The following is a 23,890-nucleotide window of genomic DNA, read 5'->3' as shown; positions in this document are numbered from 1 at the left end:
AGCTGCAGGAGGCAGGCTGGGTGCAGAGCCTTGGAGGGGCACCATGACTCGGGTGTCTGGTGATGCTGCAGCAATTAAAACCTGGCCTTGCCCAAGGACATCCTGCTGCAGGAGACACCCTTCTAGGAGAAAGGCGGATGCACATCCTCCCCAAGAGGAACATCTCTGCCCTACCCTCAGCCTATCCCAAAGACAGGAATTGGAGAGTCTCTCCCTTTCCCTGCTGCTCATGAATCACTGCACAGCAGCACACCCTGGGTCCTACTCAAAAACAATGCCCACGCAGTAACCATTTGTTTCTACACTGCCAATTGCTGGGGAGAGGAGATGTTAAGGTTATGGACAACAGGACCTGAGGGCAGCAGTGCTGTGGAGAGACCCCTGACACCCTCTCCAAGGCCATTAGAGCTGGGGAGTTACAGCATGGAGGAGTAAAGGAGGGCATCTGGGAATCAGTGGTGGATCTGCAGAGATCACAGCCCTAGGAGTGGCTGATGCTCACCTGCCTTGCAGCTCAGGCCCTGTCCCAGAGACAGGAGGGCTGCAAAGGGTTTACTCCTCACTGCACTAAACCAAACCCAGGTCCTTCCCACCCCATTTTAAGGGACAAGGAAGGGAGGCAGCAGAAGAACTGTGCCCTTGATTGGAGGGACAGAATGGCCCTTGGGAGCCCTGCAAGGCCCCACAGACGCTAAATGTAGCACGGCCCAGATATGAAGCCCCTGGGCTTTGTGGCAGTGCTGCACAGAGCAGGGGTGGAGGAGACTGTTCTCCCCTGCTTCCTGCAGGCAGCACAGAGCCATGGAAAACAGGGGCAGGCAGGATTCCTGCTGCAGCACTGGCCTGGGGTCATGTTAGCTGGGCTAAGGAGATGGTTGGCACAGAGCCCCAGCCTGGGTAGCCTCTACCTGCCTTGTGCCTGTGCCCTGCATAGAGAACCCCCAGAGACTGAAAACCTCCATCTAACAGTGATCAGGGCTGGGGAGTGCCCGTGAGCAATCAGCTCCAGCCCTGCACTGACACAGTTGCCAGCAGGAACATCCCTCCCTTCCCTCTGTTCCTCCCTGTGTGCTGCACACTGTGTCCTGTAGCTGCCTGGAAGCCCCAGGCTCTGTGCTCACATTCAGTCACCTGAGTGCCCCAAAGGGGGAGTGTTGTTGTGGGGACTTCTGTGGGAGGCTGCCAGCACTGAGCCTTTACTACAGTGTAGGATCCTCTGCAGTAAATCCCTGCTTCACCTGCACTGCTGCCTGAGATCCCCCAGACAGCCCAGCAGTGCAGCTTTCCTGCCCAAAGCAGAGCAGAGCTGTTCTCCTTGCAGCTTTATATCCATCTGGAGGAGTGGGTGACTATCTCTGCCTGCCTCCAGCCCAAAGCCACTAAAATCTCTTTGCAAGAGACTTGGGAATCCTTGTGGGAGCCAGCCAGGACACGAGGACCCAGCACAGCCAGGAAGAGGAGGTTGACTGAGGTAGAGAGCTCTTAGTTTGCTCCATCTGCTCTCCAGACTGAGTGGGAAGGGTGCTTGGCTGCCTGCTCCAGCCTCCTCCTCACTGCCTCCCATCGCATCCTGTCAGTTCTTGGCAGGGGCTGGGTTTTTGGGAGAGCTGCTTTCTGCACAGTGCCTGCAAACCTGATCTCTGCTGAGCTGAGAAGGAGCCTTATCCCTGGGGGCAGGAGAGGCATCTCTGCCAGCTGAGCCAGGCAGGTTTGGCAGGTAACTCCTGGCTCAGGGGTTGCAGCCCTGTCACTTTACCTGCAGGGTCAGTGGCCTCAGGGCCTGTATTCCCAGCTCATTGCAAAGTGCCACATCCCATGCACTCTTTGGATGGAAGTGAACACAGACAGATTTGGAATTGGGAAAAGCTGCCACTTCAGGTGGTGGAATTGCCCTCCTGCTGAACCCTTAAGACACATCACCCCTCCCACTCCCTTTAAAAGGGGGAGGCCCTGTGGGGGTGATGCACAGCATTAGAAGTCCGTGACAGGGAGTTGATTCCCAGATAAACCTTAATTCCCTTTGTTATAGGGAAATTTACTCATATTGGAAAGCAGAAGCTGCTGAGGGCCTTCAGGAGGTGCTGGACAGAGAAAGAGGTGTGGAGCACAGCACCATTTCTGCTGCTCCTCCCCAGCCAAGCTTTCCCTCTGTCTCAGGAGAGATGACTAATACAAGTTACAGAAAATAGAAATAGCTTCCTTGGTTTTTCTCTTCTTATCTGCTGGGCCTTAAGGAATAGGAAGTGTTTATTAGCATTCCTTATTTATGAAGGAACCATTAAGCTGGGGCAGTTAACTCTCACCACACATGTTCCTAAGGACAGCACCAGAGGAACCACAGGAAGCAGCTGCCTGCAGGGGCTCCCTGTGCTCTGAGGCAGCTGGGAAGCCCCAGATTCTGCAGAGAGGCAGGTTAAATACAGTCTACAGCTAAATACAGCCTACAAATTCCTCCTGAGGGACACCTACCTCTGCTCTTTGATGACCAGGGACAGGACCTGAGGGAATGGCTGCAACTGTGTCAAGGGAGATTTAGTTTGGATATTAGCAAAAGAGGGTGCTGGGCACCAAACAGGCTCCCAAAGGAATGGTCACTGCCTCACAGCTGCCAGAGCACCAGGAGCTTTTGGACAACGCTCTCAGGAGCAGGGTGGGAGTGTTGGGGTGCCTGTGCAGACTCAGTGACCTCTCCCAAGCCAGAATATTCCACGATTCCATGACAAATAAAGGCAGTTTTGCCCCCTTTGTGACACGGCACAGGGCCCAGTCCCACCCTGAGGCTGTCAGGAGCCCTGTCTGCGCCCTGGGCAATGCTGGCAGCACAGAGGTTGTGGCTACACACAGAGCTTCCCTTGAGCAGGCGGCAGCTGCTCGTGCACTGGGGTTGTGTCACCAGCTCCAGTGCTCCCTCCTCTCCCCACTGTTAGCAGGGACAATGGCAGCAGGTGCTGGGCAGAGAGCTAAAGGGTGTCCCTGCTCCCAGAGAGCCCTCCTGCCCCAGCCAAGTGCCGGGAAGAGGAGGAGGCAGCCCTGCCTGCCCACACCCTAAGCTGTGTCTCCTCCAGGCACTCAGCCAGCCCTGCTCTCTGCATGACCCTCCCAGCATCACACCCCAAACAGCAGCAACCCTCTTCTGCCCTACATGGTCACTCAGGGATTGCTCCCAGTCCATAATTACAAATGGGTTACAGCAGAGAGGAATTCCAAGTGTCTCCTAGGTAGCTCAAGACCCATTGTCAGCTATCTGCTCCTGCTCAGGCTGGAGAACCCACAAGTGTCTGGGCTCTCTGGTGAGCTGGGAGCCCAAGTCACCCATCCCTGCCACAGGCCCCTTCAGGGACAACAAGTGGGTCAGTTCACATCCCCAGGGAGCAGTTTTGCAACAGAAAAAAACAACCTCAGAAATTACTTTTTTCAGTGCAAGCCAACCCTCTGGAAATATTCGTGTAGGAGATTGAGGATAGAGACAGCACTGTCATAAAAAAGCTCTGAGTTTCAGGAGAACCCCAATATAAAAAAAGTTAAAAATGAAAGGGAAAAAAAGAGGATTGTGGAAGTCAGAGTTTACCTAGGCACACATAGAACTGTGCCAGGCACTGCTATTACTTAGCCATTATCATTAAATATTTATCATCTGTTATTATTATTACTTCTCTCTTTATTATTTATTATCTACAGTACCCAAAACTCAGCAAGTGGAGGCCCTGCCACTTGGAGAAGACTTGAAGTTGGGCAAAGCAGCACAACAGAAATGAGTAAAATCAGAATAGCACTCCTGGCGTTGAGGAAGGCACAGCTGGGAACTACTGGCTGTGCCCTGTGCCAACACCAGGAACAAACAAGAAAAAGCAACATCTGCTTAATAAATCTCACTTAAAGTCATCATTGCGAAGAGCAAACAGTTCCTGTCTGTGTATAATGGAAGAAATCTCGCCCTGTGGCTCAAGGAGCTCAAGCATGTTCCAAAGCAGAAGCTACACAGCAAGTGTTCATCTATGCCTAGGGGGTTTGGGATCCTGCCAGCCAGCACTTGATTACAACTCACTCACCTTTTCAGATAATTTACAGAGATCTGCCCATAAGATGGCACCAGTAGCAGACAGTGGCACCTCCCCAGACACCAAAACATGGTAATAACTGCATGTAGGAGAAATGAGGAGGGACAAACACATGACCCCAAAATCTGCAGCTGCAGAGGCAAATGTTAAAGAAACACAAAACACTCGTAAGAGGATGGGAGAAGAAAAAAGGCATAAGAAAAACTGTAACACAGAGACTGAAAAAGAAGTTTATTGATGGAGAAGAACACAGAGGAGAAACAACTGAAAAAACTTTATTAATGAAAAGAAGAGGAAGAAAGACCAAATTCAAAAGTATTTTATTCAAGGAAAATAAGAGAGAGGAAGAACAAAAATGGAAATAACAGCTGCTGTCCCTGGAGAAAAGAGGGAAAGATTCTGTGGATGCTAAGATCCAGACGTATTCTCCTCAGTAAAGATGCTGTAAAACAAAAAAACAGGTTGAGAGACAAGATCACCAAACCTTTTCAACAAAAGAAGGGCAAAAAGCCAAAACAAGAGGGGAAGAAAGAAAAACAATTAGTCAGGCCATGACAACCCATAACTAATAACAGCAATTCAAGACAAAGAAGTTGTGAAGAAAGCTCTGCACAGAAACTTCTGAGTCTAAAAAATCCCCCCCACCACTAAACCCTCAAAGCACCACTTCACCCACCTCAACGTCGTACACTGCAGGCCCTCCTGGTGGTAGGAGTGAGGTCCTCTGGGCAAATGATGCTGGGCATGCAAAGCTGCAGCCAAAGAGGCTGTGCCCCTGCTTACAGGGGCTCCAGCTGCTGCGTGCTCTGAGTACAGGCCACGCACGCTGGCAAGGTCACCGGCAGGACAGGCAGCCCCGCAGCACAGGCACACACCCAGGCCCTGGCTACAGGTGGGTCCCGGTGCCCACGCTGCCACTAAGCGGCTTCGCTCCGTCCTCAGGAACTAGGGCCAGGCTGGGACCTGTCTCCACCCAGGGCGTGACAGGGAACCCCTGCTGCGGCACAGAACTCCTCCTTCTCTCCTGAGAAGCCTAAGCTACTCTGCTCTATACCTAAAAAACACACACACACACACACTGCCTCACTCACACGGACAGGGGAACACACGAGGGCAACATCCCAGAAGAGTGAGCAAGCTCTGTGCACACAGACTGCGGGGAACCCTCTCAGCCACTGAGCAGCAGATCAGACCTTCAGACCTGTCCCGGAGGTGCACCAGGGAGACCACCAGGGGCTTCCCAGGTGGCCAAGGTGCAAAAGGCCGTGACACACCCCGACTACAGGGGGTCACGCTGGCCAGGGGCACAAAGCCATTGGCCTGGGGAAAAGGCCCTGCCCTGCTTTACAGGGTGGCCTGGGGGAGCTCTATTTCCCCCCTCAGGTGCAGAGAATGGGGTTCACACCCTTCTTACAGGGTCGCCCCTCTCTGCGGCAGACAAAGCAACAAAATGGCAAAAGGCCAACAAGACTAAAGCAAAGACCTTGCCCTGGTTACAGGGAGGTCGCCCAGCACAAAGTTACCTCGGGCACCATGAAGATGCCCACCAGTCTCTAACGACTTTGTGCTCTGGAAAAGCCAGGAATGCCATCTGCCCAGATTTCCTTTCCCCTACCACCTCTTGACCACGCCGCTCTACTCTTGACCTCGCCGCTGCTGCTCTCTGTTGCCACGCCGCTCTACTCTTGACCTCGCCGCTGCTGCTCTCTGTTGCCACGCCGCTCTACTCTTGACCTCGCCGCTGCTGCTCTCTGTTGCCACGCCGCTCTACTCTTGACCTCGCCGCTGCTGCTCTCTGTTGCCACGCCGTCCATCATGGTGTCTCTTCTGCCAAGGAAGGAGGAGGACACAGTTAGGCCTGAAAAGCTCTGACTCCAACAACTGAAAGAAAACGGCACCCAAGAGAGCCCCAGAAGGAGCTCTCCCAATCACCACTACCCAGCCACAGGTCTCCCACCTCCCTCCAAAGCCTCCAAGCACCACAGCTTCACCCACCTCAACGTCGTACGCTGCAGGCCCTCCTGGTGGTAGGAGTGAGGTCCTCTGGGCAAATGATGCTGGGCATGCAAAGCTGCAGCCAAAGAGGCTGTGCCCCTGCTTACAGGGGCTCCAGCTGCTGCGTGCTCTGAGTACAGGCCACGCACGCTGGCAAGGTCACCGGCAGGACAGGCAGCCCCGCAGCACAGGCACACACCCAGGCCCTGGCTACAGGTGGGTCCCGGTGCCCACGCTGCCACTAAGCGGCTTCGCTCCGTCCTCAGGAACTAGGGCCAGGCTGGGACCTGTCTCCACCCAGGGCGTGACAGGGAACCCCTGCTGCGGCACAGAACTCCTCCTTCTCTCCTGAGAAGCCTAAGCTACTCTGCTCTATACCTAAAAAACACACACACACACACTGCCTCACTCACACGGACAGGGGAACACACGAGGGCAACATCCCAGAAGAGTGAGCAAGCTCTGTGCACACAGACTGCGGGGAACCCTCTCAGCCACTGAGCAGCAGATCAGACCTTCAGACCTGTCCCGGAGGTGCACCAGGGAGACCACCAGGGGCTTCCCAGGTGGCCAAGGTGCAAAAGGCCGTGACACACCCCGACTACAGGGGGTCACGCTGGCCAGGGGCACAAAGCCATTGGCCATGGGGAAAAGGCCATGCCCTGCTTTACAGGGTGGCCTGGGGGAGCTCTATTTCCCCCCTCAGGTGCAGAGAATGGGGTTCACACCCTTCTTACAGGGTCACCAGTTCTCTGTGGCAGCCAAAGCAACAAAATGGCAAAAGGACAACAAGACTAAAGCAAAGACCTTGCCCTGGTTACAGGGAGGTCGCCCAGCGCAAAGTTACCTCGGGCACCATGAAGATGCCCACCAGTCTCTAACGACTTTGTGCTCTGGAAAAGCCAGGAATGCCATCTGCCCAGATTTCCTTTCCCCTACCACCTCTTGACCACGCCGCTCTACTCTTGACCACGCCGCTCTACTCTTGACCACGCCGCTCTACTCTTGACCACGCCGCTGCTGCTCTCTGTTGCCACGCCGCTCTACTCTTGACCTCGCCGCTGCTGCTCTCTGTTGCCACGCAGTCCATCATGGTGTCTCTTCTGCCAAGGAAGGAGGAGGACACAGTTAGGCCTGAAAAGCTCTGACTCCAACAACTGAAAGAAAACGGCACCCAAGAGAGCCCCAGAAGGAGCTCTCCCAATCACCACTACCCAGCCACAGGTCTCCCACCTCCCTCCAAAGCCTCCAAGCACCACAGCTTCACCCACCTCAACGTCGTACGCTGCAGGCCCTCCTGGTGGTAGGAGTGAGGTCCTCTGGGCAAATGATGCTGGGCATGCAAAGCTGCAGCCAAAGAGGCTGTGCCCCTGCTTACAGGGGCTCCAGCTGCTGCGTGCTCTGAGTACAGGCCACGCACGCTGGCAAGGTCACCGGCAGGACAGGCAGCCCCGCAGCACAGGCACACACCCAGGCCCTGGCTACAGGTGGGTCCCGGTGCCCACGCTGCCACTAAGTGGCTTCGCTCCGTCCTCAGGAACTAGGGCCAGGCTGGGACCTGTCTCCACCCAGGGCATGACAGGCAACCCCTGCTGCGGCACAGAACTCCTCCTTCTCTCCTGAGAAGCCTAAGCTACTCTGCTCTATACCTAAAAAACACACACACACACACTGCCTCACTCACACGGACAGGGGAACACACAAGGGCAACATCCCAGAAGAGTGAGCAAGCTCTGTGCACACAGACTGCGGGGAACCCTCCCAGCCACTGAGCAGCAGATCAGACCTTCAGACCTGTCCCGGAGGTGCACCAGGGAGACCACCAGGGGCTTCCCAGGTGGCCAAGGTGCAAAAGGCCGTGACACACCCCGACTACAGGGGGTCACGCGGGCCAGGGGCACAAAGCCATTGGCCATGGGGAAAAGGCCATGCCCTGCTTTACAGGGTGGCCTGGGGGAGCTCTATTTCCCCCCTCAGGTGCAGAGAATGGGGTTCACACCCTTCTTACAGGGTCACCAGTTCTCTGTGGCAGCCAAAGCTACAAAATGGCAAAAGGCCAACAAGACTAAAGCAAAGACCTTGCCCTGGTTACAGGGAGGTCACCCAGCGCAAAGTTACCTCGGGCACCATGAAGATGCCCACCAGTCTCTAACGACTTTGTGCTCTGGAAAAGCCAGGAATGCCATCTGCCCAGATTTCCTTTCCCCTACCACCTCTTGACCACGCCGCTCTACTCTTGACCACGCCGCTGCTGCTCTCTGTTGCCACGCCGCTCTACTCTTGACCTCGCCGCTGCTGCTCTCTGTTGACCACGCCGCTCTACTCTTGACCTCGCCGCTGCTGCTCTCTGTTGACCACGCCGCTCTACTCTTGACCTCGCCGCTGCTGCTCTCTGTTGACCACGCCGCTCTACTCTTGACCTCGCCGCTGCTGCTCTCTGTTGACCACGCCGCTCTACTCTTGACCTCGCCGCTGCTGCTCTCTGTTGACCACGCCGCTCTACTCTTGACCTCGCCGCTGCTGCTCTCTGTTGCCACGCCGCTCTACTCTTGACCTCGCCGCTGCTGCTCTCTGTTGCCACGCCGCTCTACTCTTGACCTCGCCGCTGCTGCTCTCTGTTGCCACGCCGTCCATCATGGTGTCTCTTCTGCCAAGGAAGGAGGAGGACACAGTTAGGCCTGAAAAGCTCTGACTCCAACAACTGAAAGAAAACGGCACCCAAGAGAGCCCCAGAAGGAGCTCTCCCAATCACCACTACCCAGCCACAGGTCTCCCACCTCCCTCCAAAGCCTCCAAGCACCACAGCTTCACCCACCTCAACGTCGTACGCTGCAGGCCCTCCTGGTGGTAGGAGTGAGGTCCTCTGGGCAAATGATGCTGGGCATGCAAAGCTGCAGCCAAAGAGGCTGTGCCCCTGCTTACAGGGGCTCCAGCTGCTGCGTGCTCTGAGTACAGGCCACGCACGCTGGCAAGGTCACCGGCAGGACAGGCAGCCCCGCAGCACAGGCACACACCCAGGCCCTGGCTACAGGTGGGTCCCGGTGCCCACGCTGCCACTAAGCGGCTTCGCTCCGTCCTCAGGAACTAGGGCCAGGCTGGGACCTGTCTCCACCCAGGGCGTGACAGGGAACCCCTGCTGCGGCACAGAACTCCTCCTTCTCTCCTGAGAAGCCTAAGCTACTCTGCTCTATACCTAAAAAACACACACACACACACTGCCTCACTCACACGGACAGGGGAACACACGAGGGCAACATCCCAGAAGAGTGAGCAAGCTCTGTGCACACAGACTGCGGGGAACCCTCTCAGCCACTGAGCAGCAGATCAGACCTTCAGACCTGTCCCGGAGGTGCACCAGGGAGACCACCAGGGGCTTCCCAGGTGGCCAAGGTGCAAAAGGCCGTGACACACCCCGACTACAGGGGGTCACGCTGGCCAGGGGCACAAAGCCATTGGCCATGGGGAAAAGGCCATGCCCTGCTTTACAGGGTGGCCTGGGGGAGCTCTATTTCCCCCCTCAGGTGCAGAGAATGGGGTTCACACCCTTCTTACAGGGTCACCAGTTCTCTGTGGCAGCCAAAGCAACAAAATGGCAAAAGGACAACAAGACTAAAGCAAAGACCTTGCCCTGGTTACAGGGAGGTCGCCCAGCGCAAAGTTACCTCGGGCACCATGAAGATGCCCACCAGTCTCTAACGACTTTGTGCTCTGGAAAAGCCAGGAATGCCATCTGCCCAGATTTCCTTTCCCCTACCACCTCTTGACCACGCCGCTCTACTCTTGACCACGCCGCTGCTGCTCTCTGTTGCCACGCCGCTCTACTCTTGACCTCGCCGCTGCTGCTCTCTGTTGACCACGCCGCTCTACTCTTGACCTCGCCGCTGCTGCTCTCTGTTGACCACGCCGCTCTACTCTTGACCTCGCCGCTGCTGCTCTCTGTTGACCACGCCGCTCTACTCTTGACCTCGCCGCTGCTGCTCTCTGTTGACCACGCCGCTCTACTCTTGACCTCGCCGCTGCTGCTCTCTGTTGACCACGCCGCTCTACTCTTGACCTCGCCGCTGCTGCTCTCTGTTGCCACGCCGTCCATCATGGTGTCTCTTCTGCCAAGGAAGGAGGAGGACACAGTTAGGCCTGAAAAGCTCTGACTCCAACAACTGAAAGAAAACGGCACCCAAGAGAGCCCCAGAAGCAGCTCTCCCAATCACCACTACCCAGCCACAGGTCTCCCACCTCCCTCCAAAGCCTCCAAGCACCACAGCTTCACCCACCTCAACGTCGTACGCTGCAGGCCCTCCTGGTGGTAGGAGTGAGGTCCTCTGGGCAAATGATGCTGGGCATGCAAAGCTGCAGCCAAAGAGGCTGTGCCCCTGCTTACAGGGGCTCCAGCTGCTGCGTGCTCTGAGTACAGGCCACGCACGCTGGCAAGGTCACCGGCAGGACAGGCAGCCCCGCAGCACAGGCACACACCCAGGCCCTGGCTACAGGTGGGTCCCGGTGCCCACGCTGCCACTAAGCGGCTTCGCTCCGTCCTCAGGAACTAGGGCCAGGCTGGGACCTGTCTCCACCCAGGGCGTGACAGGGAACCCCTGCTGCGGCACAGAACTCCTCCTTCTCTCCTGAGAAGCCTAAGCTACTCTGCTCTATACCTAAAAAACACACACACACACACTGCCTCACTCACACGGACAGGGGAACACACGAGGGCAACATCCCAGAAGAGTGAGCAAGCTCTGTGCACACAGACTGCGGGGAACCCTCTCAGCCACTGAGCAGCAGATCAGACCTTCAGACCTGTCCCGGAGGTGCACCAGGGAGACCACCAGGGGCTTCCCAGGTGGCCAAGGTGCAAAAGGCCGTGACACACCCCGACTACAGGGGGTCACGCTGGCCAGGGGCACAAAGCCATTGGCCATGGGGAAAAGGCCATGCCCTGCTTTACAGGGTGGCCTGGGGGAGCTCTATTTCCCCCCTCAGGTGCAGAGAATGGGGTTCACACCCTTCTTACAGGGTCACCAGTTCTCTGTGGCAGCCAAAGCAACAAAATGGCAAAAGGCCAACAAGACTAAAGCAAAGACCTTGCCCTGGTTACAGGGAGGTCGCCCAGCGCAAAGTTACCTCGGGCACCATGAAGATGCCCACCAGTCTCTAACGACTTTGTGCTCTGGAAAAGCCAGGAATGCCATCTGCCCAGATTTCCTTTCCCCTACCACCTCTTGACCACGCCGCTCTACTCTTGACCTCGCCGCTGCTGCTCTCTGTTGCCACGCCGTCCATCACGGTGTCTCTTCTGCCAAGGAAGGAGGAGGACACAGTTAGGCCTGAAAAGCTCTGACTCCAACAACTGAAAGAAAACTGCACCCAAGAGAGCTCCAGAAGGAGCTCTCCCAATCACCACTAAAGCTACCTTGGGTACCATGATGATGCCCACCAGTCTCTAACGACTCTGTGCTCTGGAAAAGCCAGGAATGGTATGTGCCCAGATTCCCTTTCCCCTACCTCCTCTTTTCTCCAGCACCACTGCTCCTCTTGATCTCTCTTTCCTCGTCATCCTACGTGTTTTCTGTGGTTTCTTCTCAGGTGGGTTCTGCAAAGGAAGGAGGTTGCCATTAGGCCTGATTGCTCAGCCCTAAGAACTTCTTGTGGGGAACGACTGACTTTTGAAACACTACTTTTTTGTATTTTCTTTTTGCCTTATTGGTCCATAATCATGAGAAATTTTCTTTTTTTTTTTCTGCATTTTGTTTTTATTTATTTTCTCTTTCTTGCCTTAGGCTATGGATTGCTCGAAAATATATTGCTGAATGCAACCTCAATCTTTTTTTAATTTTCACTTTTTCCGTTCTCCAGGAGAATTAGGTCAATGGCTTTCTATTAAACTTTGGCTTCATAACTCTCAACAATTTAAAATACTATTTTTAATTTAGTTTCAATAAGGGTGCTTTTCTTGTCATTTACTCCCCCTGCACTTTTAGGTCGTGGAACCACAATACTACACCAATACCGCACGCTAATTCATCATACCCGGGTAAAAACTTAGCTCTTTCTATGATCGTTACCGCCCCCTCACACAGTACTGTGTGAGGTAAGGGGCGGGAGGCGCCATCTTGCGGCGCGGGGAAAGCTGCGCGGCAGCGGCACAGTCGCGTCCCTCTCCGCCCCCTCAGGGCACTCCCGTGCAGTCTCAGTGAGCCTTCATGGCACCCCGGCGACACTCGGGCACCTGCCTCTCCCTCAGAGAAGCTTGAGGCACCCACTATTCCCCTCAGTGAGTCTCATGGCACCCCGGCGACACTCGGGCACCTGCCTCTCCCTCAGAGAAGCTTGAGGCACCCACTATTCCCCTCAGTGAGCCTCATGGCACCCCGGCGACACTCGGGCACCTGCCTCTCCCTCAGAGAAGCTTGAGGCACCCACTTTCCCCTTCAGTGACCCTCACGGCAACGCAGCGATACTCGCAGTACCTGCCGCTGCCTCCGGGTCCCTCACGGAACTTAGCGAAACTCGCGGCACCTGCTTCTCCCTCAGTGAAACACCCGACACCTCACGTTTAATCCCCCAAAATATCTCCGACAAACTAACTCAGCTTTTCGCTGCGAGATATTCGTTCTGTTCCGGACAATTTACCTCAGATTTTACTCGAAAAAATTCATTTTAGCCACCGTACATTATCTCAGATTTACACCAAAAATATTCGCTAAGGAGTAATTAACTTTTTCCCTCCAAACTCTTCATTTTTTACCTCACAATTTACCTCCGATTTTACCTCAAAACATCCCTGGTTATTCCAAGTTCCCTCAGCTTTCCCCCTGCGAAGCTCCGCCGTCCCGGCTGAACCACCGCAGCTTCTCCTTCAGTAACTCCACCGAAAAACCCTGCTGCCTTCTGCCACCCAACACCCCCTCCCTCTGTAGGAGCCCCCAGTCTGCCTTAGGACCACTGCAACACCTTTTTTCCAGCCGCTCGGAGCACTTTTCGCCTGCGCGCGCCTCACGAACCGCACCGCTGAGGGCTCTGAGGCGTCTGAGGGGAGAGGCGGGAGGCGCCCCCTAGCGGCGCGGGAAAAGCGCGCGGCAGCAGCACAGCCCCGCCCCTGCCTCCCTCAGCGACCCTCACGACACTTGCCGCTGCCTCCGGGTCCCTCACGGCACTCAGCGAAACTTGGGGCACCTGTTTCTGCCTCAGTAAAACACCGAACACCTCGTATTAAACCCCCCAAAAAACGCTACAGATTAACTGTTTTCTCCTGCGATATGTTAATTTTGTTCCTCACAATTTATCTCAGCGTTTACACAGAAGAGTTCTTTCTGTTCACCAATTATCTTAGTTTTACGTCCAAAGTATTCCCTAAAGAGTAATTCATTTTTTCCCTCCCTCCAAACTCTTCATTCTTTCCCTCACAATTTCCCTCAGATTTTATCTCAAAACACCCTTTAGGTTATTCCAAGTTCCCTCAGCTTTCCCCCCGCGAAGCTCCGCTGTCCCGGTTAAATTACTTTAGCTTCTCTAGTAATTCCACCGAATCACCCTGCTGCCTTCTGCCACCCAACACTCCCTCCCCGTGAAAGGGCCCTCAGTCTGCCTTAGGACCACTACAACACCTTTTTTCCAGCCGCTCGGAGCACTTTTCGCCTGCGCGCGCCTCACGAACCGCACCGCTGAGGGCTCTGAGGCGTCTGAGGGGAGAGGCGGGAGGCGCCCCCTAGCGGCGCGGGAAAAGCGCGCGGCAGCAGCACAGCCCCGCCCCTGCCTCCCTCAGCGACCCTCACGACACTTGCCGCTGCCTCCGGGTCCCTCACGGCACTCAGCGAAACTTGGGGCACCTGTTTCTGCCTCAGTAAAACACCGAACACCTCGTATTAAACCCCCCCCCCAAAAACCCTACAGATTAACTCAGTTTTCCCCTGCGATATGTTAATTTTGTTCCTCACAATTTATCTCAGTTTTTACACAGAAAAGTTCTTTCTGTCCACCGTAAATTATCTCAGTTTTATGCCCAAGCTATTCCTTAAAGAGTAATTCACTTTTCCACTCCAAACTCTTCATTTTCTCACTCACAATTTATCTCCGATTTTACCTCAAAACATCCCCTCTGCTCTCCCAAGTTCCTTCAGCTTTCCCCCTGCGAAGCTCTGCTCTCCCGGCTGAACTACCGCAGCTTCTCCTACAGTAACTTCACCAAAAGACCCTGCTGCCTTCTGCCGCCACTGCCCAGCACTCCCTCCCCCTGCAAGAGCCCCCAGTCTGCCTTAGGACCACTGCAACACCTTTTTTCGAGCTGCTTGGAGCACTTTTCGACTGCACTCGCCTCACGAACCGCACCGCTGAGGGCTCTGAGGCGTCTGAGGGGAGTGGCGGGAAGCCCTCTCCGTTTGAGCGAGGGAAAAGCTGAGCGGCAGCGCCCCGTCCCGTCTCCCTCAGGATCCCGCCCTTTCTCCCTCACGACAGCGCGGTGGCGTCTCGGTGCCCCTCACGGAGCCCCTCACGGCGCTTGCCTTTCCCTGAGCGACGTTGGGACGCCCATTTTCTCCCTCAGTGACCCTCACGGCACCCCAGCGACCCTCACGGGACCTGTCTTTCCGTAAGCGACGTTCGGGGCACCCACTTTCCCCCTCAGTGACCCTCACGGCACCTGGCTCTGCCTCCATGTCCCTCAAGCCCCTCACGACAGACGGGGCACCCCATTCCCCCTCAGAGACAGGCCGGGAACCCCACTAGCCCTCAGTGACCTCACGGATCCCTCAGCGGTGCACGGGACATCTGATTCCTATTCAGTGACAATATTCTCTGCTATTGCTAAAACTGAGCCCTCTGAGATAGTCAAAGTCCTGAGATAAACTCACAAACATAAGCTTATTTTAAAAGAAGAAGAGAAAGTCTTATTTAAGTTCATATGGTGGCTTTGAAACCTTTGGCACAGGTAGGTTTCTCAGCTTTTTGTTGCAAGGATTGACTTATTTACTATGTTTATTTACATATGAATAGGTGTTTGTGATGAGTCAGTTATGAAATGATTTGTCATCTTATTCATTCCATGGGGTAGAATTTTTTATGCTCTGGGGTTTTTTGGTTTGGTTTGGTTTTTTTTTTTTTTTTTTGGTTTTTTTTTTTTAGTGTCATGAATCTGTTTTGAAGAGATTGAGATTTCAGTCAAAAAATGTTGGGCAAGACACTCCAAAAAAGCAATGTTTTCTTAACTTAGGGGGAGTATTGGTAGTATTTACTTATTTCTGAAGCTACATGTTAGTAAATTCAAATAAACTGGGAAAGCAAGTTTTTTTGCAGCCAAAGGAAAACCAGAAAATTCTGTTGGTGTAAATCAGAGACAAGGATAAAAAGACAGGCAAAATGAGAAAGGGAGGGAAAGAGTTAGATGAAAACCAGAGGAAAACATTGCTATTATGATCATTCTACACACAGGCCCAGGGGAAGGCTCTACTTGCAAACACACACTTTACAAAATGGGGATTTGCTAAGCACCACAAACAACATAACCTGCTGTTTACTACAAGAAGAATAAACAAACACTAGGAACCAACCCACGGCTTCTTTTCCTGCAGTTCCTCTTTATGAGCTGGCAGGCCAGGGCTGCATTTCTGAAAACATATTGGAAATAAATCACAAGATGCTCCATTCAGTTGAAGCAAAGCACTGTAAATATGACTTAATCAAGTGTGAAGGGCCAACAAAGCAGCCCATGTGTCCTCCTCACGCAAGGGAATGATTTGATAGAGCCAACCTCTTCCTCTTAATAATACATGGATTGCTTTTGGTGGAGATACACGAGGGAATCAGAATCCTAGAATGGTTTGAGTTGGAAGAGACATTAGAACTAATCTTATTCCAGCTTTTGCCGTGAGCAGGGACACCTTCCACTAGCGCAGGTTGCTCCATGAAGGGAATTTACAGTGAAAGCAGTAAAAGGAGTGTTGAGGAGGGGAAGCAAAGGCAGGGTGTGATACTGCCAGGGAACCACGAGAGGGCAGCATTGACCGTGGCTGGGCTGGTGCGCACAGGTGGAATGGGCACAGGGTGAACACAAATTCCTTGCAGGTGACACAAATTCCTTGCAGGTGGACACAAATTACATAATGCAGGAGTCCTGTGCTTTGTTAATGGACTACAGGCCGTTGGTAGGGCAGGTTTTGATTTATTTTTTATGTTTTAGTGCTTCTTGCTTTTCAGAGCTTAGCCTTGTGTTGCCTGCTAGGGTAGGTATGAGGGATGAGAGTGAGCTTTATGAGTTGTACAGATCTATTTTGTGTATATACTCTCAGGCCTGACTTAGTGAGGCAAGGTTTTACTGGAGAATACAGGTTTCAGTGGGGAGGAGCACTGCCAGCAGTATGGCAAGTAGAGTGGAATAAAAGAACAGTTATCATCTGCTGATCTCCCAGCAGCTTAGTAGATGAAATGATGAAAAGTAAGAGCAGCACAGCTTCTAAATTATGTGCATGGAGTGTGCAATGGGCTCCCCCCACGTTTTATGGTTCAACCAAAGGGGTAAAACAGACTCTAGTGGGCAATGCTGGTAGGGAGAGAGTTATGGAATCACTGGAAAGCCAGACTGGGAGAGTATTTAAACAACATTTAAGTCTTCCTTCTCTATCCCAGGCCTTTTAGAACCAGCAATGTTGCTGGCACACCTGTGTGTGGTGATGAGGGAGTGGGTGACTTAGTCCTGGGAGCTTTTCTGGGTTATTTTTCCAGGTCTAATTATGTCCATATTCTACAGGTGTGGACCTCTGGCCCTATCTGGATGGCTCCAGACCTCAGCTGTGCTTCCTGCCTGGCTGCAGCTCAAGGTACCTTGACCTACAAAATCATTTCCAGCCTCTTGCTAAACACAACAGGGAGCTGTTCATTGATCACCTAAACGTTTTCCAGTCCCCCATCTAGCCAAACTCTGTCTCTTTGGCAACACTTAGCACGCAGAAAACCTCAGCCAGCAGAAAAAAAACATTGTTTCCTTGTTCACAAAACAAAAAGAATGATTCTCTGCTTCAGAGGCCTGGGGACCTTGTTTGCCCTTCAGCCTGGAGTGAGTTTTTATGGGCAGTTTATAAACCCCTGCACAGCCAGCTCTGCAGTGCTGACAGACCTTTCAGTGCAGCTGGTTTAACACCTCTGCTCTAACAGCAGCACCACTGTGGATCTCAGGGACAGCAGCATAACAGAGAGATGTTTTTGGCTATTGGCAAAATAGTGTGTACTGCAGACCTTTATCTTTCTAAGGGATTGGAGCTCTTTCAATGCCTTGATGGGGAGGGGGCAGGAATTCCACATGAACAAGGCAAACCTAGTCCTGACAAAGCTGCTGTTTTGCCCTGAGTTTCCAAGGCAGAAATTTGGTACAGTGTGTAAGGGAAAAGTGCTGGGGTGAGCCATGTCCTAGAGCTGTCCCCAGCAGTGTCCAGTCACCAGTGTCACAGCACTGAAGACCTGCAAACCCTCAATGTTCCCTGTCCCCTCTCTGGCATGTGTTCTTCTGCAAGCTTTGGTTCTTCCTTATCATAAATCCTGTTGGCTTTAACTTCTAGCTACTGATCCTTTTGACAGTAATGGACCATTAACTAACTAGACATAAAATTGAAAGTGTAAATCCCTCTGCCTTGGGGAATTAGAAAGCAGGTTTAGGATGCAGGCCATGAAACGCAGGAGTTCATTGTAATCGCAAACGAGGCCTGATTAACTCTGCCTGCCCAGCACCCTGGTCTGTGCCAGCTGATGAGCTCGAGACCAGGAGCTCAGACTGATGCTACAGGACATTTGCAAGTGACAGGAGAAAGCCTTTAGTCTTGGTGCTTGAGCTTGTTTATCCCATCGCCAGAGCCTTCCCTGTAAGACAGGGAGGGAGTCTGGGCTGCTGAGGAATTCTCTCCAGACACTGATGCTGCTCTGATTGGAAATTTGGTGTGTTTTCCTTTACTGAGACAAGGTGATAAAGGAAGGCCAGAGGTGAAGGTGCCTCTGCCCCAGGGGAAGAGCATCAGGGAGAAGGATGAGGTGATGGAGCAGCTCTGCGGTTTGGTGTGTACCAAGTCCAGTCCTCAGCCCTTTCCTGGGGCCTCTAGTGACATCACAGGGCTCTGCTCTGTGTCTGTGGGAGTGAGTTTGCTTCTCTCTCTCTCTTCACTAGACCTTGAGATCAGTGCCCACTGATTAAAAAAGTTAATTACCTTCCTCTTGCAGAAATGACTCTGCTTTCAAGGTCTCCTAGGCCCTTAATTGAGCATCTTTCTTTGAAAGAACTTTTGATTGAATTGCAGTGAGTCACTATTAGAGCCAGCATGGCCAGGTCGGAGGGGGATGTCTTCAGGGAGCCAACTGAGCTGTGCATGTGGTGAATGGAGTGGTCCCAAACTCCTCAGGAATGAGTAATTGCATCAGAGAGGAGAGGGGAATTTGGATTCAAAAGCAGGCTGGGTGGATTCTGTGCTGCTATGACCTCCTGGGAAGTGAAGTGCCTGGTGGCCAGTGGCCCCTGCACGACTGAGGCAGCCTCACCACCTGTGTGTGCTGTGGCATTTCCCTCCTTTCCCTGGATCCTGTGGCCATGCTCCTGAGCTGGGACCCTGTGCCATTCATCATGCCAGCAGCACAAGAACAACTGGAAAAAGTGTCTGGAATTTATCACTGATGGCAGGAGCTTTTGTCTGTAATAAAAAACATTTTCCCCCTCCTCTCTTCTAGTGCTTTTCTCCTTCCCTTCTCTCATTATTATTATTAAGAAGCTTAATGCCATATGTCTTGCTGTTTCATAAATAACCCCTGTAATCAAACAGCACTGGGTAAATGGGCAGTCCAGCTTGTGCAATTTGTTTGACAAAATGAATCCAGAAGAATATGAGTCTGTGGAGGAAAGACAAATAGAGCAGCTTGGATGAATGTGTTAACCAAGAGAAAAACGGCTTGGCAGAGCAGTTGATGCTATTTTTATCCATGCAAATGGAGTTTGGGTCTAATTTATTAAAAATACAGTGCAGAGCTTGCCAGAATGGTCAGTGTGTCCTGGGATGGAGAGCAAGAAAGGCTCTCTGCCTCCTGGGGGCACAGGGGTGCAGCTAAAGAGGGAGTGAGGTGCAGCCAGCCTGAACTGTACATAAGCTGCCAGGAGGAGGGCTGGGCCTGGAGCATCACCCAGGTGGCAGGAAGGTAGAGGCTGGTGGTCCTGGCAGCCATCCATCAATCCTCAGATCACAGGGAGATCCCAGAGCTACCTGAGGCTCCAGAGAGCCAGCTCCCAGCTGGGTGTGACCCTGATAAGAATCACAGATAGCTAGGATTAGATCTGTGTCTTCTTGAAAAACTGAGCTGCTGCTCCCTGTACCCTGCTCAAGATGTACCTGGCTACCCAAGTGAGATTGCTCGGGCAGGGAAAACTGAAGGAAGCCTTCATCATCTGCAAGGCTGCGTCTCTTCACCAGCGCTCTCTGCAGTCTCTTCCATGGGAAATCCATCCCAGAAGCCAGTGAGAGCCTGCCTCAGCCTGGGAAGTGCTGCAACCTAGAGGAGAAATCCTTCGTGCTGCAGCAGGGCGCTGCCTCTTTCTCACCACCAGGCGACGACACAGGCTCTGGTGCCTGGCCGGCTGGGATACACAGGTGAAGGGGAACATTTTTCATTGATGAGAAATGTCTAGGCTGCTGCTCCCTGCATCTCACCTTTTGTGGACCTGCCCCCTGGCCAAAGCAGCTGAAGAGCTGAATTTTTAATCAAAGCCAGGAATGTGTTTCTAGGTAAGGCAGGATTGTGTCGAGAGGGCTGTTTCCCTGTCTCCTAACCTCCTTCTTTGCCTCAGAGCACCTGAGGTGTCTTTGCTCTGACTTTGAAAGCACGACATTGTCCTGTGGGCTCCAAGGGGAGCCTGTGGGATGATGTGCACACCGGGATGCAGGGGAGAAAAGCAGAGGCTGGGCCTGAGCTGTGTGCTGGAGGTAGAGGCAGGCAAAGCTGCAGTGCAGGTGGCTCACGTGTCGGACAGCACATCCACAGCCAGGGATGCTGGCTCATTAGTCGAGGAAACACCTCTCTCCTGGCTGCTTCCCTCCCCCTCCTCCAAGTGGGAATACAGCCCCCATCCTTTTTCCCCATGCCTGGTGTGTATGAGTATTCTTTTTTAAGTGGCAAGCTGAATATTTTAAACAAACACTGCTTAAAATCTATAATTTATGGGCAAGGCTTCAGAAGAGGAGATCAGTCGTCTCTTGGTGCTGAGGGTGTCTTCCATCTGCAGCAGCCCCCACTACTCTGTTCCCAGTCAACTGCTGCAGCATAAGGGATTAGGCTTGGGCATGGCAGCACTGAGCAGCACCCAGAAAATTCCCAGCTCTGAATGAAAGAAAACTGGACTGTCTTCTCTTGCAGGCAGAAACAGCTCCAAGCCCTCCACCAGCCAGAGAGCCCTCTTGCTAGCTTGCCTGGAGGCAACTGGCTGGGCCCCACCTTTGGCCCAGAGCTAGGCTACTTGGCACAGCTCGTGCAATGGGGGGTTAGGAATCTGCAGCCCCCCTTCAGCTCCCACCTCACCCCTTACTTAAAACCTGAGGGAGCCAGGGCACAGGTGAGGAAGGTGAGTTGGCAGGTCAGACATGGTGAGAAGCTGAATCAGGACCTGAACCTGAGCTTACAGGCTCTGCTGGGCAGTGGGAGACCCCAGGTCACTAGGAAAAGATGCCACTGCCTCTGCTGTCCTTCTCCTCTCTGTGGCCCTGCATGATCCCCAAGCTGAGCTGCATGTGGGAGGATTCCAGGCTTGTTCGTTAATGGGAGTGGAGAGACTTTTGCTTCGATTAATTAATTTGCTGCTCTTCCCCATTTTCAGGACCATCTTTTATTCATGGCCAAGTAGCTCAGACACTGCTGCTTGCTGCCTGTTCAGGATGCTAGCATTAATATTTCATCCCAGAGCCTGCTCGTGCTGAAGAGAGCTCATGTCCCACGTTTCTCCCTCTTCCCGCTGATCTCCTGCCCTGGCTCAGCTCACATTCCCCCCTTCCAGCCCCAGGCTGGGTCTCTCTGTCTCTTCACCTGTTGCACAGCCTCTCCTCAGACCACATTCCCTGGGAATTAAATGTGCCATGCTTGGAGCTGAGGCTTGGAGCTCACTGCCTTTGTCTCCTGTGGCTCTGGGCAATCAGCCCTGCACAGAGGGTGTCTTGCTCACTGTGGGAATAATGGGTTCTGGGAGCAATGTGTTGTGATATCAGGGAAAGGGGAGTGACTCTCATCCTGCTGTCCCCTCCCAGGAAAGCAGGATATATATTTCCCTTGCCAGAGGAGCAGTGTGCTGCTGTGGCTGCAACCTGGGAGCAAAGAAGGCTGCTGAAGAAGCAAACCCTGGCTGTATCTTCCAGGGGAGCAGCAGAAATGATGGAATGGCACTCTCCTGCTTCTTCACCTGTCCCCTGGCTCCTCTGCATACACTCTCTGGCATTCCTTAGTTCTGCAGAGCTCCAAGGCCAGGAGCAGCCTTTGCCTGCATCTCTGCAGCCCCAGCAAGGCACCGTGACTGAACGAGGGCAGGCCACAGTGCAGCTGTTTGGAGTAGCACTTCATTTACTGAATGGCAGCTCCATAATCCTCTTCAAATAAAAAGACTGTGGAGTCTCTGTACTAGGAGCTGATGGAAGGCTTTGCTCTCAGGCAGGTGGCACAAAGGGAGTATCTCCTTGCTGCATGTAGGAGTTCCTGGGTTTTGCTTGGGCTTTGTTATTTGATTATTTGTTCTCTCATTTGTTGCTGGGGCTAGTGGATGTGATTAGTTCTCCCTGACTGAAGCACTTGTTTTGGCAGGGAAATGTTTCCCAGGTCTCATGGGATGGGAGGAGAGGCCTTGTAAGGCGCAGTCTATGCCCTTCCCTTTTCACCCCAGAGAGGCCAGAGCCGATTCTCCAAGCAGAGCCAATCTTCCATCTCTTCAAGAGCAAAACAGCACAGCAGCTCACGGACTGTCTGGCCACAGCCCTCTGGCTCAGAGGCTGCAGAGTCACCAATCCCAAGCATTACCTTAAAAGAAGTCTCCAGATTGGGGTGGAAAAACATGAAGTTGGGAGCAAAGGGGGGAATTGTGTTGGAGAGCACGTGCCTGTGCCTGTGCATCCAGACATGAGTAGTGGGGACATGTTCAATTAAGGGAATGTGACTGCAGGTAGCAGGATGTGGAGGCTGCAAGTGGCAGAATCTCCACAGCCTCATTAAACCCTCATGTCCAAATTAAATGTCAGATTTGCATATTGGTTCTGTGTTTTCAGGCCCATTTTGCAGCAGCTGGGAGGAAGCTGATCATGGGTGGGGGTGTTGTGGGTATCCAGATTGCAGCCTCACTCCTGAGAGCCCTGCAAAGCCAGACATGTGAAATTTTAGAGAGAACTAGGGGTTAAACTTGGTCTTACAAGTTTATTGAGGCTCTGTGCCTCGATTCCTGCAGGTGGAACAGAGAGCTGTATGTGGTGTTGTGTTGTCCAGGTTCCCAAAGTAGCTTCTGTGAGTTTTTCACTGCCCCCTTTCTTTCAGGAGACAGAGGAAGGGCACAGCACTGCCTGGACTCTGGTTGTAGAGCTTCACCCCTGGGAAGCCCTTTACAATTTTCCCCAGGCTGGATTCCAGTCAGATCATGTTCTAATCCAGATTTAATTACCTGTGAAGACAGACAAGCCTCTTCCTTGCCCCTTGGGAAGTCCAACCAGCAGGGTAGCATCAGGAATTGGGACAAAGCCAAACTGCAGCCCAGGTTGGTGAGCCCCTGATGTGCACAGTAATTTCCACTGTGGTTGGAGACGGATAAATGTGTCCAGGGACTGAGCTAAGCAGCTCTGGGAATCAGTGATCCAGCACCTGAGAGAGACACATCCCTCTCTGAGGGTAGTGGGACGTTTCCCTGGCTTTGTAGTGGAATGCTGTTTATCCATGGGGACTCCTGCCAGTGGTTTGGCCACAGCCATGGGTGGCAGCAGCAGAAAGGTGCTTCCCAACAGCATGCTGGAAGAGCTCAAAGTAGGAACAGAATCCTGGTCACCTGGGGACACTGCTGTGAGTTGCCCCAGTGTCCCTGCTGGGACCTGAAGGAGCCATGCAGCCCATCTGCTTCAGTCCCTGGAAAGAGATGGGAAACAAGAAGGAAGAATAAGGTCTCTATTGCTCTGGGAAGCTTGTGCCTGCTGCCCTGCACAGCTGTGAAGCATGTCACATCCCTGATGGGCCAGATGCTGAAAGATGCCGAACATCCTTAGAAGGTCAAAGTCAGAAGGCAGAAAACCCTCCTGGCTAATTCTGAGACACAGCAGTGACAAGGCCTGCACAACAGGAGACACCCAGGAGGCAGAGCAGCTCTGAGTCAGCCGTCTCCAGAGAAAGATTTGTCAATGGCTGGGCCAGTTTTCACCAGCTCCACAGCTGGTGGCAGTTTCTGCACTTCATTCGGGAAGCATCTTGTGTGGCTGACATGCTGCTCCCTGGAGGGGAGCCAGGGGATGAGACCCCTCCTTTCTCACTGGGGGTCGGTGCCTGTGGACCTTATCCAAGCACTCTTTGCACTGCAGTACCATTTCCCCAGGAGGAAAAGGGCCCCAGCATCAGGAAAGAGCCTGCAGTCTCAGGGCTGGGGAACTGGAAGGTCTGAAGCATCTTTTCTGGCCACTTTCCCAAATCCTGCCTGCTTTTGAGTCCTGGCTCTGAGTGCAACCCAAGCTCACCACCTTAGGGCAGGCTCTGGGCAGGTAAGGACAGAGTAATTCCAGGGGAGTTGCTCCTGATTTACATGATTGTAAAGAGAAAGGATGCAACCTTGATTAAACTTCTTCTGAGTCCTAGGAGGGGCTGGACTGAAACTCTGAAAC

General features: G+C 53.2%; 2 long non-coding RNA genes across 3 annotated transcripts; one reads left to right on the top strand and one right to left on the bottom strand.

The window, feature by feature from the left end:
* Nucleotides 1-4,363: 4,363 nt before the first annotated feature.
* LOC146427522 (uncharacterized) lies at nucleotides 4,364-11,360 on the bottom strand. Of its 2 annotated transcripts, XR_014856358.1 has the most exons (10): nucleotides 10,325-11,360; nucleotides 10,101-10,156; nucleotides 8,869-9,851; nucleotides 8,608-8,700; nucleotides 7,325-8,283; nucleotides 7,067-7,156; nucleotides 6,054-7,015; nucleotides 5,793-5,885; nucleotides 4,735-5,693; nucleotides 4,364-4,500 (listed from the first exon to the last, which is right to left on the bottom strand). It is a non-coding gene; the product is annotated as an uncharacterized LOC146427522 (long non-coding RNA). The 2 variants fall into 2 exon arrangements; XR_014856357.1 differs by having other exon boundaries at nucleotides 6,054-7,156; nucleotides 8,869-9,882; nucleotides 10,108-10,156.
* Nucleotides 11,361-14,572: 3,212 nt separating this feature from the next.
* On the top strand, nucleotides 14,573-20,377 carry LOC146427521 (uncharacterized). The gene is made up of 3 exons (XR_014856359.1): nucleotides 14,573-14,973; nucleotides 16,789-18,083; nucleotides 18,246-20,377. It is a non-coding gene; the product is annotated as an uncharacterized LOC146427521 (long non-coding RNA).
* Nucleotides 20,378-23,890: the final 3,513 nt, after the last annotated feature.

The sequence above is a fragment of the Lichenostomus cassidix genome, chromosome 24, assembly GCF_008360975.1.
Source record: "Lichenostomus cassidix isolate B80296 chromosome 24, HeHo_3.0, whole genome shotgun sequence".
NCBI classification, from domain to species: domain Eukaryota; kingdom Metazoa; phylum Chordata; class Aves; order Passeriformes; family Meliphagidae; genus Lichenostomus; species Lichenostomus cassidix.
The sequence above is the reverse complement of the archived record's forward strand: the minus strand, read 5'-3'. Positions and strand labels throughout refer to the sequence as shown.